This window comes from Scatophagus argus, chromosome 16 (assembly GCF_020382885.2).
Source record: "Scatophagus argus isolate fScaArg1 chromosome 16, fScaArg1.pri, whole genome shotgun sequence".
Lineage (NCBI taxonomy): Eukaryota > Metazoa > Chordata > Actinopteri > Scatophagidae > Scatophagus > Scatophagus argus.
Genome location: NC_058508.1, coordinates 18,087,722 through 18,100,591, shown reverse-complemented (window position 1 = coordinate 18,100,591; position 12,870 = coordinate 18,087,722). Strand labels below are relative to the sequence as shown.

General features: G+C 43.6%; 1 protein-coding gene across 5 annotated transcripts in view; it reads right to left on the bottom strand.

The window, feature by feature from the left end:
* znf385c (zinc finger protein 385C) overlaps positions 1 to 12,870 on the bottom strand; it is a 131,316-nt gene that overhangs the window by 27,326 nt on the left and 91,120 nt on the right. The window lies entirely within an intron of this gene.

Genomic DNA, 12,870 nt, shown 5'->3' with positions numbered 1-12,870 from the left:
TTCAAATGGACCAGGGATGAAGAGATTTCTAATTTTCCGCCTGGCTGCGTTTCAGTGGGCCGGTGTGCTCAGCGGTGCACAGGCATTTATCCCAGCTCCAGGATCAATCATTGGTGTCAGCTGCAGGTCACCATGGCCACCCCAAAGTATGCCTATCATGTGAGTGTTGGTGCAACACACACACCGTGAGGTGCTTGCACTCATGTGTGATAAGCTACACTACAGACCACAAAAAAAACTGACCATGAAATAATACCAGTGTCAAAGAAACAGAAAATATTGGCAAAAAAGCGGATCCTTCTCAAGGTAGTGGAGGGGGTGCAGCATTTCTGAGATCAGCAGCAGAATACAATCATGAAAAATGAAGACCAAAACACTGGTGAAAAAGTGTAAGATGATCACAGCTGGGTGTGAATAGTGTGTGGTACCACTCTGTTACAGACACATTGCATTGTTGGAATGAAATTAATTTATCACAATGACAAAAGACTGAATTCAACACTGAGTCTTTGAAATGTTTGATGTTAAAAGATTGTGTTGCACATTAAATTCGGCAATTCAAAAGAAAACCAAGGCCTGAAAATTTTAATGCAAAATTCAGCACTTGGGTAGCTAAAATCATGACAATAGCATACAGTTTAGTAGATCTTGAGGTGAATAACCCATTCACTCGATTTTAGTTTTTAAACTTTACATGTCAATTTTTCATCAATTAAAAATAGATGGATTAAATAAATTAATTTTTTTCATTAATTATTAACTTAATTGAGTAAAACACTCTCTTAAGGTTATGAAAACTCATAAGAAAGGTTATCTTTAATTATAGGTCTGCGATGTGATATGAACTCCAGTCTCCAGCATGAAAACCAGCTACGAGCCCCTCCAACATCTTCGTGGCTCATTAGAAAAAAGGGATTTTTTGTTTTTTTTTCTCGACTGGCTCTGGTACAAAATTCCTCGAAAAACTTCATGAATTGGATGAAATTTAGAGCTATTCCACTTATCATTCCCCTCAGGACTGCTCCAACACAGCCACAAAGCCCTCACAGTCAACAAAATCACAGAAACTGTCAAAATAAAGCAGCAGCTGCAGACAAATTTGTTCTGTTTTTTCTTGCTTGCTGTGGCACATTAGTAGTATTTTCTTTTCCTAGCGTTGAAGGTTGTGGTGTGATGCTTCTGCTGCTGTATGATTTGTGTGAAGTATAGAACAGAATGATAGATGGGGGACTCTGTCAGTAGTCTGGCTTGTGGCTTTCTGTAGCTTGACAAGATTGGCAGCGATGATGCGGGTGTGTTTGTGTGTGTGTGTGTGTGTGTGTGTGTGACAGGGGGGAGGGGGACTGAAGACTGAAGCTCTGAGCATATGCTCCTCAGTGCTGGGCTCAGACCTGCCTTTGCCATGTGTGGGCTCCCCTCTGCTATCTGTCTGACACCCAGAGAGAAGCAACACAGGACGGACTCAGCCTACAGACACGTGGGCAGCAGCCGGCGTGAGATCGCTCACACACACACACACACATTCACACAGAAGACGAGAGGAAGCTGAGTCGTCTCTTGGCTGGGCTACTGAAGGAAAAGGCTGGGCTTGCAGGGAGGACAGTTATCAGCTGATAGTGCTTCCCCACCTTTCTGTGGTTCCCCAGGCAGATTATTAAATCAGAGGCTGACTGTTTGCCTCTTTGGATGATAACGCGGGTACGGAGGCACAGGCATGTACGACAGTGAGTGAGTGAGTGTGTGTGTGTGTGTGTGTGTGTGTGTGTGTGTGTTTGTGCTCGGCTCGCATGTCTTAGACGAGTATTGCAAACACATACAAACAGAACTGCCTACGCACCTCTGAAAACAAATAGCTCCCAGGGCGAGGGGGAAGTCAATGTAACAGTCACATAAGCTGCACACACACATACACACGCACGCATGCACACACACAAAATCAAACAAGGTATAATTTAGCACTTGGCACATATTGTGTGATTTCAGTAGGAGTACACTTTAAAGCAAAGCAAAGTATGTGTGTGTTTGCAGGGAGGAAGGCTGGCTTCTTTCAGCCTGCAGCCCCTGATAACCTCCTTCTATCACACTGAGTCATTTTCCACTCATTTAATGTTGCACATACGAATGTGTTAGCACGCCTGTGTGGTTCTGTGCACATATGTTTGTTTCTGTCCAGAGTCATATCTGCATAAAGGCTCAAATTAATTTTATAAATTTGTGGTCGCGGTCCAGACAGCCGCTGGAAGTTGAGGCTGTCTGAAACCAAAACGCCCAGCCCCTTTCTCTCTCTTTCCCAGATGACTTTGCTAACGGATTTGACTGTCTCCGCCAGTCTTTCCCCAGGCAGGCCTCCTCCTCCTCCTCCATGCATTCCTCCCTCTCATGACTCACTGGGCTTGGTTACACAACAGCCACCGTCACATCGCATCTACTCGGTTGCGTGCATGTTTGTGTGGTGCATCCAAACCATAGAATTCAAACACAGATTTTTCAATTATTTTCTACTTGCTCATCTGAGACAATAATGGATTCCAAAGCAAACACACTGAGCTCTCCCTCCTCGTTGCTCGTTCGCCATCACAGAATTAGCCATTCAATCTTTTAGTTCTTTTTACCATTATTTTCTTGTCATCACTCCAGAGCTCCCTTAGGTTCCCGACAAATTGCCTTTTCTCACATCTAAATACCTTCACTCCGCCCCCGTGTTCCGCGTATCCCTGCAAACTGTCACTGAGCGACACAGGAAGGAGAGAAGAAGAGGGTCGGGGAGGAGTGAAGACTGTCACTGTGGCCCAGTGTAATTATGTGGGATAGATGCTGGCACAGCAGGGTCTTGGAGGTGGCAGAGTGGATCTCCACCTTGTTCTTCCTTCTGCCTGTTGCTGCATGGCCTTTAAAAGACAGCCCATGATTGCACCTCAGATGAACTTGAAAGCTTAACTTAAATAAAGATGCCATTTCCAGTCATTTTGAACAAATCACCATATTTGAAACTTACTTATTTTAACCTAAACCATGATTTTTTCCAGAAGTTAACCAAGCATTTTTCTGCCTAAACCTAACAAACAATAACCATAGCGTTGTCTTCAGCAATGATTTGTAACAGTTTTGGAATATCACAAAATATCATCCTGTCGTTTTAAGAGGTAAAAAGTCTGAATTCACTGACTGGCTCAAATAATTGGATTAGGTTCAGTAAATTCTAAGCAGAGGTTTTTCAAAATTACAGTTTGCAGCACAAACTGAGCTGACAAGACGTTAATCTTATTCATACTCTGGCCGAAATCTGTTTTGCCAGTTCTAGCCCATGGAGACAAAAAAGTTAGCAGTGTACTGCTGCTAGCAACACACCCCAGTGGACCCCTGGTGATACTTGTGACTTTGGCTATACTGTTTGCATAAGAAGACAAAAGGCTGCTTGTTGAGGTAAAATAACATACAAGACTACTGTGCTGCCTTCAACAAGCACAGCAGAGAAGCAGACACTCAAAGCCTTTCATAATGCAGTTTCCTATAGAGCCTGGAAGAAAAGAAAACATGATGAAATCCTTTGTGTAGGAACATTTTAAAAGAATACACCAGAGATGCAGTTGGCTTTGTCTTTGGTTTTGTGCAGATTTTTTGTAGCAGAAGCAAGTGATCCTGGGATCACTGGGGTATGAGCTATTGTCTTTGTTTTCTGCAGAATTTAAGGGCATTATGCGCCGTATCTCTGCTGCTCAGCTGCGGCTGCCTGCTGAGTAACAGTTGGACTGTCAGTTAGACCTTTGCCACCAGACCTCTGATCTGATAATCCAGCTGCGATAATGAATATCTTCGCATTTGAACTTGAATGCACTGAATGGGAATTTGCAAGGGAAATTGCTGACCAGTGAAATGATGAGCACTAAGTGCAGGCAAAATATGAGCGTAATTACACCGCGCCATGTGGATGATTCTTTCGTCAGTTGCCAAGTACACATAATAACCTTGCTTTTTGATGATGTTCAGCACTGTCCTCATATGCTAGCACCAAATGTGCATACAGTCGAGTCCTGACACGCACATTCGGAGTCGTAACAGGATGTTGCTCATTGTGCATCTGCCACACAGTTTCACCATCCCCCAGCCACCCTGCAAACTTCCCAGCAGCCATTGCCTTGCCTCAAAACCAAGGGCTGATGGGACCTGATCTGACAGGGCAGGAAGAGAAGGCAGCTGCAACTCTCCACATCAATATCAAACCAGAGCTTTTCAGTCACAATAACCCAACCAACAGAGCCGTCTGTTTTTTTGGACCGAGGTATGAAATAACCCAAGACATGCTATGCATACAAACGGCTGTCTCATACTCTCTGTGTCTGGAAACTGTAAATTGGCCTCATGGTGTATTAGAGGCTCACGGCCATTCGAGGGCATGAAATGACATTGCATTGCCTCTGGATGTCCAAATGTACTCCACTGAGAGACAGAGGGAGAGAGAGAGACAAAGAGGGAGGGAGGGAGAGGCTCGTACACAGAGAGAGAAAAGTGATTCTCCACCAGCCAATTAGCTTCTGCTTGATCAGGAGGTGGTGTGAGGGCCACCGTGGGAACCATTATAACATGGACAGAGAGCATTAACCACAATCACTTTTAATTAAAGACTGACGCTTTTATTCCTCTCCATTCTTCTATTTTCAACTCCCTCCTTCAAGTATGATGATAATCTGCAAATCTGAGTTTAAACTAGGATGTTACTGGACTGATTAAATGAAAGATGGTGGAATAACCTCAATTAGATTTCGATTTGATTCGTATGAAACAGGAAAGAAGGACGCACTTCTCTATAGCTGCAGATCTCATTGTGATGCACACGGCGTCACTCCAAATATGAGAGGCAAACCTGGAAAGTGGCCAAACAAATGCACGATTCTAACTGCTTCTGCATTCAAATTGACCTTTTTGGATGCTTTTATGTTTGTGAGTCACCGTCCTGCTTCGCCACAGAAACGTTCTCAATGGCATGCAATTTAAACTTTGCACAAAGAATTCTCTCATTTTACCCCCTTCGCCTTTCTGTCGCTCATTTCCTCACCTTACCTTTAAAGTTGTTTATCTGAATTATATTTTCGCTCATTTCTTTCTGGGTTACTCAGCTGCACTGCGCTGTATATTGTGTACTCGAGTGTGTAAGTTGATGACTGCGTGTGCATCACATGACAGTTTGTGTTCCAATTTGTATGTGTGCAGCACGCAGATTCAATTTCTGCGTTAAAATGTGCAAAGAATATTTGAGCAGAACGGGTCGCCAACTTTACCCCTCTTGATGTCCAAACAGTCAAGGGTTGGCTCGTCCTCCTCAGCTTGTGACCACGTGAAGGAAGAAGAGCAGGCAGAAATCCAAAAATCTACATGATAAAAATGTTGAGATCTATCCAGCAGAGATACTGGAGTCTGTCTCTAATAATAAGGGTGCTAAGATTTTTCTTATGAGGATTATGTTTAATCTCATCCCTTTCTTTCCTATTTTAAGATAATCTACTCTTTTAAAAATCTCTCATGTGTAGTTCTGCCCTCATTTCTCCTTCTTTTCCCTGGATTGCAGGAGGTGGCAGACTGCTCAATGTGGCCTGATTATATGCAAGGCTAAGCACAGTTTGACCCACGGCTGAAAATAGCGCACTCTCAGGAAGGGAGATGACTTCATAACTTTTCACTTCACATGCAATTTTAGAGGAATTATACAAAAGCAGACACCGAATCCGCTGAGTTTAACACTCGGTCAACCCCAAAACCTCACCTGTACTCAGGCTTCCGCTCTCCTGCTGGCTCGGGTAAAGTTACATAATGCGGGATTGTTCTAGTGCTTCATCGCTCACAGAACAGACATTGAAAGGAGAAATTAAGTGAGATAAGTGTGCAGGAGATTTATAAGCAGATTTAAAGCCCAGGCAGTTCCATCACAGAGTGGATTAAAATATACAGAGGCTACTTTACAGACAGTAAATAAAATATGACCTGACATTGAAGTTTAAATAAGATCAATATACGGTCATTGGCTTCAGGAGTGATGCTGAGAAAGATATCCTGTGTTACTGGCACTGATAAACACATGCACAGGATTCAAATTCAATTATGAGAAGTACCGTGCAATGACAGAGGTGAGGTCACCATCACCCCAAAATTACTATAAGCTAATCATCTGTAATTTGTCTACTTTCTTACTATAATAATGTTACATCATCACACAAATATATGCCTTTTTTTACATGGTAGGATAATAAATATTTTAACGTTGCTGGCTTATATCAGTTTTGAATGGATAACTCCTATAGTAAATATTTCAGCAGAACGTTTGGTTTCGATGTTTGACTCGTGGCAGTCCAGCAGTAGTAACAGGACCTCGTGGAGATGTTTCTTCTCCTGCCGAGTGTCTTTAATGAGTTCTGTCAGGAAAGCAGTGAGCAGCGCATCGCTACCAAACCCAACCTGAGCAGAGGCAAGGCCCATCTGTCAAGCTGAGACGATAAGCCTGGAGCCATCGAGAAACAAATTGCTCAGCTTCCCCACTGTGAAGCCCTATGAGGCAGTCGGCTACAGGCGGGCATCAGAGATGCCACTGATTCCTCATGCTACACAGGAAAAAGGAGGACGAGAAGGGGAAATATCAAATGCATTAATCTATGCAGATGGTGCCTATGGCTAGTCATTGCTCTGCAGCTGTACACAGAACTTCAATGAGACGATAAACAGCAAAAGAAAAAAAAGGGAAAAAGAGAATCTGAGAAGAAACATTCCTCCCCCACCCCACACTTTCAAGCCTCAGGGTGAGTTATTTTAATAAGTCACCCACACTTTTCTTAATCTCCTCCCATTGGTTTACAAAGATAATGACAGCTGTCGGACCTTTCCCTCTCGGTAAACACAACATGAACTTCTACAACAGACACTGTTAAAAAGTTGGGAAATGATCAAAGGCAAAAATATGACAGTTTAAACATCTAAGGGAGTCGGTCGGCTTGACTCCATTTTCATTATGATAACTAGCATCGCCATCTTGCAGAGACGTGTCAAAAAACAAATTTAAACTAATTCAAAGTGGTGTCATGCCCACACATATGCAAAAAGTCATGTCAGGGAAACTGCGGGATTGACAGGAACTCAGATGAGGTTCATTTCCTCAGCAAATTGAGTCATTTGTGGAAGTGGCATTAAGTGCGACATCGTTTTTACATGAATAAATATCAGGCTGGTCAACCAAGCGTCACACACAGCCATCACGCCAACTGTGACAAGTCATTATAAATTGATTAGATATGGTGGGCAGGTCAGACACACCAGGAGTGTGGTGTACAAGTGAAAATAAGCACAAGACAGAGGTGGCTTTCTAATTTTAACTACCCACCGGATGAGATGAGAGCAGCAAGAGATGAAAACAGTCACTCAGACAGAGGCAGGATGGTTATGTGGCTGTGACGAATGTGAAATGAAAATGAAGTTGTAGCTGTGCTGTAGAACTATCCTCTCCTGAATTTCTATTCAGGAGTGAACAGTATCTCACAACACGCACAGAAAAGTTCCTTACGCTTGATAATTCATTACGCAGATATTCTCTGAGATTCTTAGGGATCGCAGGCGAGAAGTAAACAACACAAATAAACTGCTTGCAAAGAGAATTGTACTGTACATTAGGTGTGTGTTATTACATTCATTGTCAGGCAAAAGATCTCCAAGCAATTGTACTTGCAGTGAGTCAGTAAACTGCCTCCTTGAGCTCTTTCTTCACTCCTTCTGCTTTTCCAGCTTCTTTGTTTTAGACCTTTCTTATAACATACCTAATCTGAATTCCACTTTCAGGCACTTTGCGTCTATGGCCAATTAAGGCTTGTAATGGAAATATGTGCTGGCTATAAAAAGCAAAGCTTTCCTGTTCTCTTTTAAGCTCTAGCTGTAAGGCCAATGTTTTTGTATTTTTCAACACATAGCAGGGAAGGAGACAGCTTGTTTTTACTATATTACTATTTTTATTATATTTGAGAAACACCAATGCAGTTACATAAGAAAGGCGGCTCTGAAGGTTAGCAAATACATATATAGACAAAAGAATTGGGATACCTGACCATTACGACAACAGAATTTAATGACATTGGATCCTACACAAACACACAGCTTTGCAGCTATAACAGTTTCCACTCTTCTGGGAAGATTTTGGAGTGTTTCTGTGGGAATTTTGGCCCATTCATGCAGCAGAGCATTTGTGAGGTCAGACACTGATGTTGGACTAAAAGGCCTGGCTCACAATCCCCGTTCCAGTTCATCCCAAAGCTGTTGGATGGGGTTGAGGTCAGGACTCTGTGTGGGCCAGTCAAGTTCTTCCACACCAAACTCATCCAACCGTGTCTTTATGGAGCTTTGCTTTGTGCACTGGGGCTCAGTCATGCTGGAATAGAAAAGGGCCTTCAACAAACTGTTGCCACACAGTTGGAAGCATAGCATTGTCCAAAATATCTTGGTATGCTGAAGCATTAAGATTTCCCTTCGCTGGAAGTAAGGGGCCAAGCCCAACTCCTGAAAAGCAGCCCCACAAAGAGGTTTGTCTGGATACTTTTGTCCATATAGCATACACATATAGAAAACAAACACAGTGGCATTGCAGACAATTATAAGTAGCCACACATGCTCACATTTATATTAAGGACTTATTCAAAGAATTTAACCCTACAGCATCCATGCTCAGTTTGGCTGAAGGACGTGCCAATGTTAAAAACCAATTACCCCTTGGTTGCTTTTTAAAATGCCCTCACTCTCAATCAGCAGCAGCCTTGGAAAATGAATGAGCTAATTTTGCACAACCTGGGCTGTAATTGTTTCAAATCAGCCTCGTGTCTCAGCATCACTGCCAGAATAATTGCTCATGAGCATGAAGATTAATCTACAGAAGCACATCTGTGGGACTTCATTTACGGGTCACAGTGCCATGCCTTGTGGATCCATTAGGCTCATTTGGTGTTCAATCCTGTGCAGCATATGCAGCTAAACAAAGGTGAACTAACGGTGGGGGAAATGTCAGGAGGCAAACAAACACAACACACAAAGTGCTCAGTATTTGTACACAGTCAGCACAGTTTCCAACATGTGTGTAAATACATACATAGAGCACCACGAAAACAGATGCAGAATGACCTATGTCAACTGTAAGTGTGTGTGTGTGTGTGTGTTTGTGTGTGCAGAGCTGGCACAGCTGTCATCCCAAAATAATCTTCCTTTTATCACATCCATGTCTGAACACCTGCTAAAGGAGGAGAAGAGTCAGGCTCAGATGCAGTGGACGCATTTTTACAGAGAACAAAAAGTGTCATCATTAGTCAAACGCTGGCCTCCAATCAACAGCGGGTAAGAAATCAGCGTTAGCATTGTGAGCCACTTCCAGTCTAAGAGGAGGACAGGCCGTTCGACAAGCCCTCTGAAGAGAAACAGCTGCAAGCTGCAAATTGGAAAGCCTTTGTGAGAAGCTGCTCTGTGCTTTGTTGTCTGCTTCCTTCTCTCCTCAAAGTGCTGGCATGTAGATGTGTCCTCTCATTCCTCATGTGTAATTACAAAGATGGGAGGACGCCATGAAGGGATGATTCTTCATATGAGGCATTGTACTGCAGGCGGCACACCGGAGCCAGGCAGCCGGCGTGTTTTTAAAATAGAAAACTTCACCACAGCAAAGGATTTGATGTCTCGCTCCACCACGCAGCTGCCTCCTTCCTCACGCTCCCAAACCCTCTCCAACACGACGCTCCAGACACGATAATGTGGCTGAAAAACAATCGATGTGACCACCCATGGTGGTGTAATATACCCTCAAACTCCAGCCTTAGGGTCCCTCTGCTGTGCCTGAATGCAGGGAAGAGACATGGGGCCCGGGCAGATAAGGATTCTTATCAGAGCCTGTGCAGGTGTTCGGAGGAACGAGGCCGTAACAGGATTCCTAAGTTACTATTGGCAGCAGGATTTCACTTGATGTGAGGAGTAAGAAAAGAAGCGTAGCGGGATTGGTAGGTGGAGGTGGGGATGGGTGGTGTGTATGTGTGTGTAGTGGTGGTGGGTGAGCTGGTGGCCTGGGTGTTATAATTGTGAATCCCCTCAGAGTGCAGCAGTATAGCGCGTTTTAGACACCTGCTGGTGTGGTGATAAGGAGTGAAAAGCAATCACTCCAGCTAGCCGGCAGCCCCAACTGGCATCTTGCTGCCTCTCGAGCTGCTACTTGGGTATTTCTCTCAAATATAACTGGCTTTCTGTTATAGGTCAGCTCCATCTGTGGGCTGTTACCTTAGGGAGGAGAGAATGGAAAACAACAGAGGAGAGGAGAGAAGGAAATAGCCAAAGGCCAAGAGAGATGCCCTCCCGTTCACAGTTAGCCTGGGTGCATGAAATCCTACCGTCGCAATCAGCAAACCTAAAAATCCAAATCAGTGTGTTTGTGTGGTGGCAGAAGTTTCTCGTGCTGCTCTTTCAAACTAACTTTATCACCCGCAGAGGTCAAGGACACGTAGTCTGGCTCTGAATGGTTCCTCCGACTCTCTGGAGAGCGATTCTCATTAGTGTGATTCCAGCTGAGGATTATAACGTGAATCCTTGGGATAAATCTTTGCTCGTCACGGAGAGACCATCAGCTGTTGCAGTCAACCAGGGCCGACTCCTGAATTATTCATTTTCTGTTTACAGCAGGCGACAGGTGCGTGACCTCTGTGATGAGTGCCCGTGGCGTCTGGAAGAAGTGGTGACAAGGGAAAGTGGGGGTGGAGGGGTAGCACTGGAGATGAAGAGGACGAGGAGGAGGGGGAATTTGTCAGACTCAGGAGTTCTGTAAGGTTTGGGGCTACTTTTGCTTTTCATGCATTTTAATTCTGTGGCAGACTTTTAGGAACGGCTGCACTGAAGGTTTTGAGGGGAGAGCTGCAATGTGCAGCAGGGGGAAAAGCCAGCAAGGTGAAATTACTGTTCCCTCAAATGTGACGAGTGAAACTAAGGGTGGGGGTGAGGGGTGGGGGGTTGGGGTCTGGGGAGGTCTGCCAAGCCTGAGCTGCACATCAGCTGAGTGGCATTTACAGTAACCTTTCCCCTGGCTTTTAATAACCGGCATAGAAACAGCAGAAACACGGATCACTGCGATTCACTGGGAATTGCAAGCGGATCTCCCACCGCTTTTGGCCACACAGAGAGCCCGTAAACACAGACTTGGGTTCAGCTCTGCGAAAACTTCAGCATCAGTATGAGAGGACAAATGAGATGCAGCAGCAGAACAAAGAGAGATGGATATACAGAGGAGCTAGAGGCTGGAAATAGGTGGATGTTGTCAAAAAAAAAGAAAGAAAGAAAAAAAAACTTGCATACCAGCCGTCGGGTTTGTTTAGTTTAACACCAAAGAAATACCAAACTGAATCACTGGAATTCAATATGGTTCACTCAGCCTGAACAACAGTCTCTGACACCTGATAGTTCAAGAATTAGTCTCCCATGTATGCACACATATTGATGTGGACATCTGCCTGAACACACACACACACACACGCACACACACTCCCACTATGCATGCAAAAGTAAACAGGCTCACACACTCTCTGCAGAGTGATGCATGGCTTTCACCTTCAGGCGACTGGGGGAAAGAGACAGACATTATTCCCCTTCGGCCAACTCCTGCTTCAGACAAAATAACAAACGGCTGAATGATATAGTGAGCTGTCCCCTCTGGTTGCACAGTGGGAATGGAAGCACATCTCTGAGACAGCAGCTACAAATGGCCCATCTCTATAACCGCCCTTTCTCTCTCTCTCTCTCTCTCAGCTGCGCATCCACAGAGACCTTGGCAGATCTCAAAGACAGATTAATCCCGATTGAAAGTTGCTGAAGTGTCCTCAAGCGTCAAAGCATTACTACTTATCGCGGGAGAGCGCGGTGAAGACGATCCACTGAAAAGACAGAAAATAAGCTCTCGGGTCATTTGGGATGGACGAACACCCCCAAAGCAGCCAGTAATGTAAAGCGCACACTCACTAGATTAAGTCCTCATCATGTGAAATCTTGATTTAAGAGACTTGTTCCCAGCCTGCCCACAGTAAACCTCCCGACTGTTGGACCTGCATAAATCTCATGTTGCCATCACTCACACCAGCATGTGAATCACAGTTTTTGGCTGCAGAAAGGAATTCTTCCTCTCATATCGACTTACTATAAATCATCTGGAACTGGATTTTATTGTGGCACTGTAACACGACTCCTTCACTGTGCTCTGTGTGCGTGATAAATAGCTGTTCATTTTTCAAACACTGCACTGTAAAACATATGGGAATTTAGTTGAATAAACTTACCTTTTACCAGCAGGTTAATATAAATTTATGTTTTGTTAATTGTCAATTTGTCAATTCAACTCATTTTCTTTTTTCTGTCAACCAGGTTAGTGAGCTTAACCTCACTGGTTTAACACAAGTTCAACCAACTTAAAGGAACAGCTGACCCAAAAATGAAAATTCTTTAGTACTTGATCCTCACTAAAAGGATATTACTTTTGCGTTTTTATTTCTTTTCCATCAGCAAAGTAACTGCCATGTTTCCATTAGAAGTAGCACCTTTTCACACACAGTTAGCACACATAGTGTTAATCATTTCTTACTGACATGAAAACTATACTTTTGCTCATTTGCATCGGTAAAACCTTTTATAGACATCATTTAATTCATCGTACATTTTATGAATTGTGTTTGTAATGTGTAGTGAGTGACTTGCTTTATCCGTTCTACACTTTCATTTTATTATTTAGCTTTCTTTTTTGTGACAGGAGTAACTACAATGGAATCAGTATAATAATCATTAGATTTATATTTTGGGGAACGTTTATTAATAAAATCCCTGCTGACACAGGTTAAA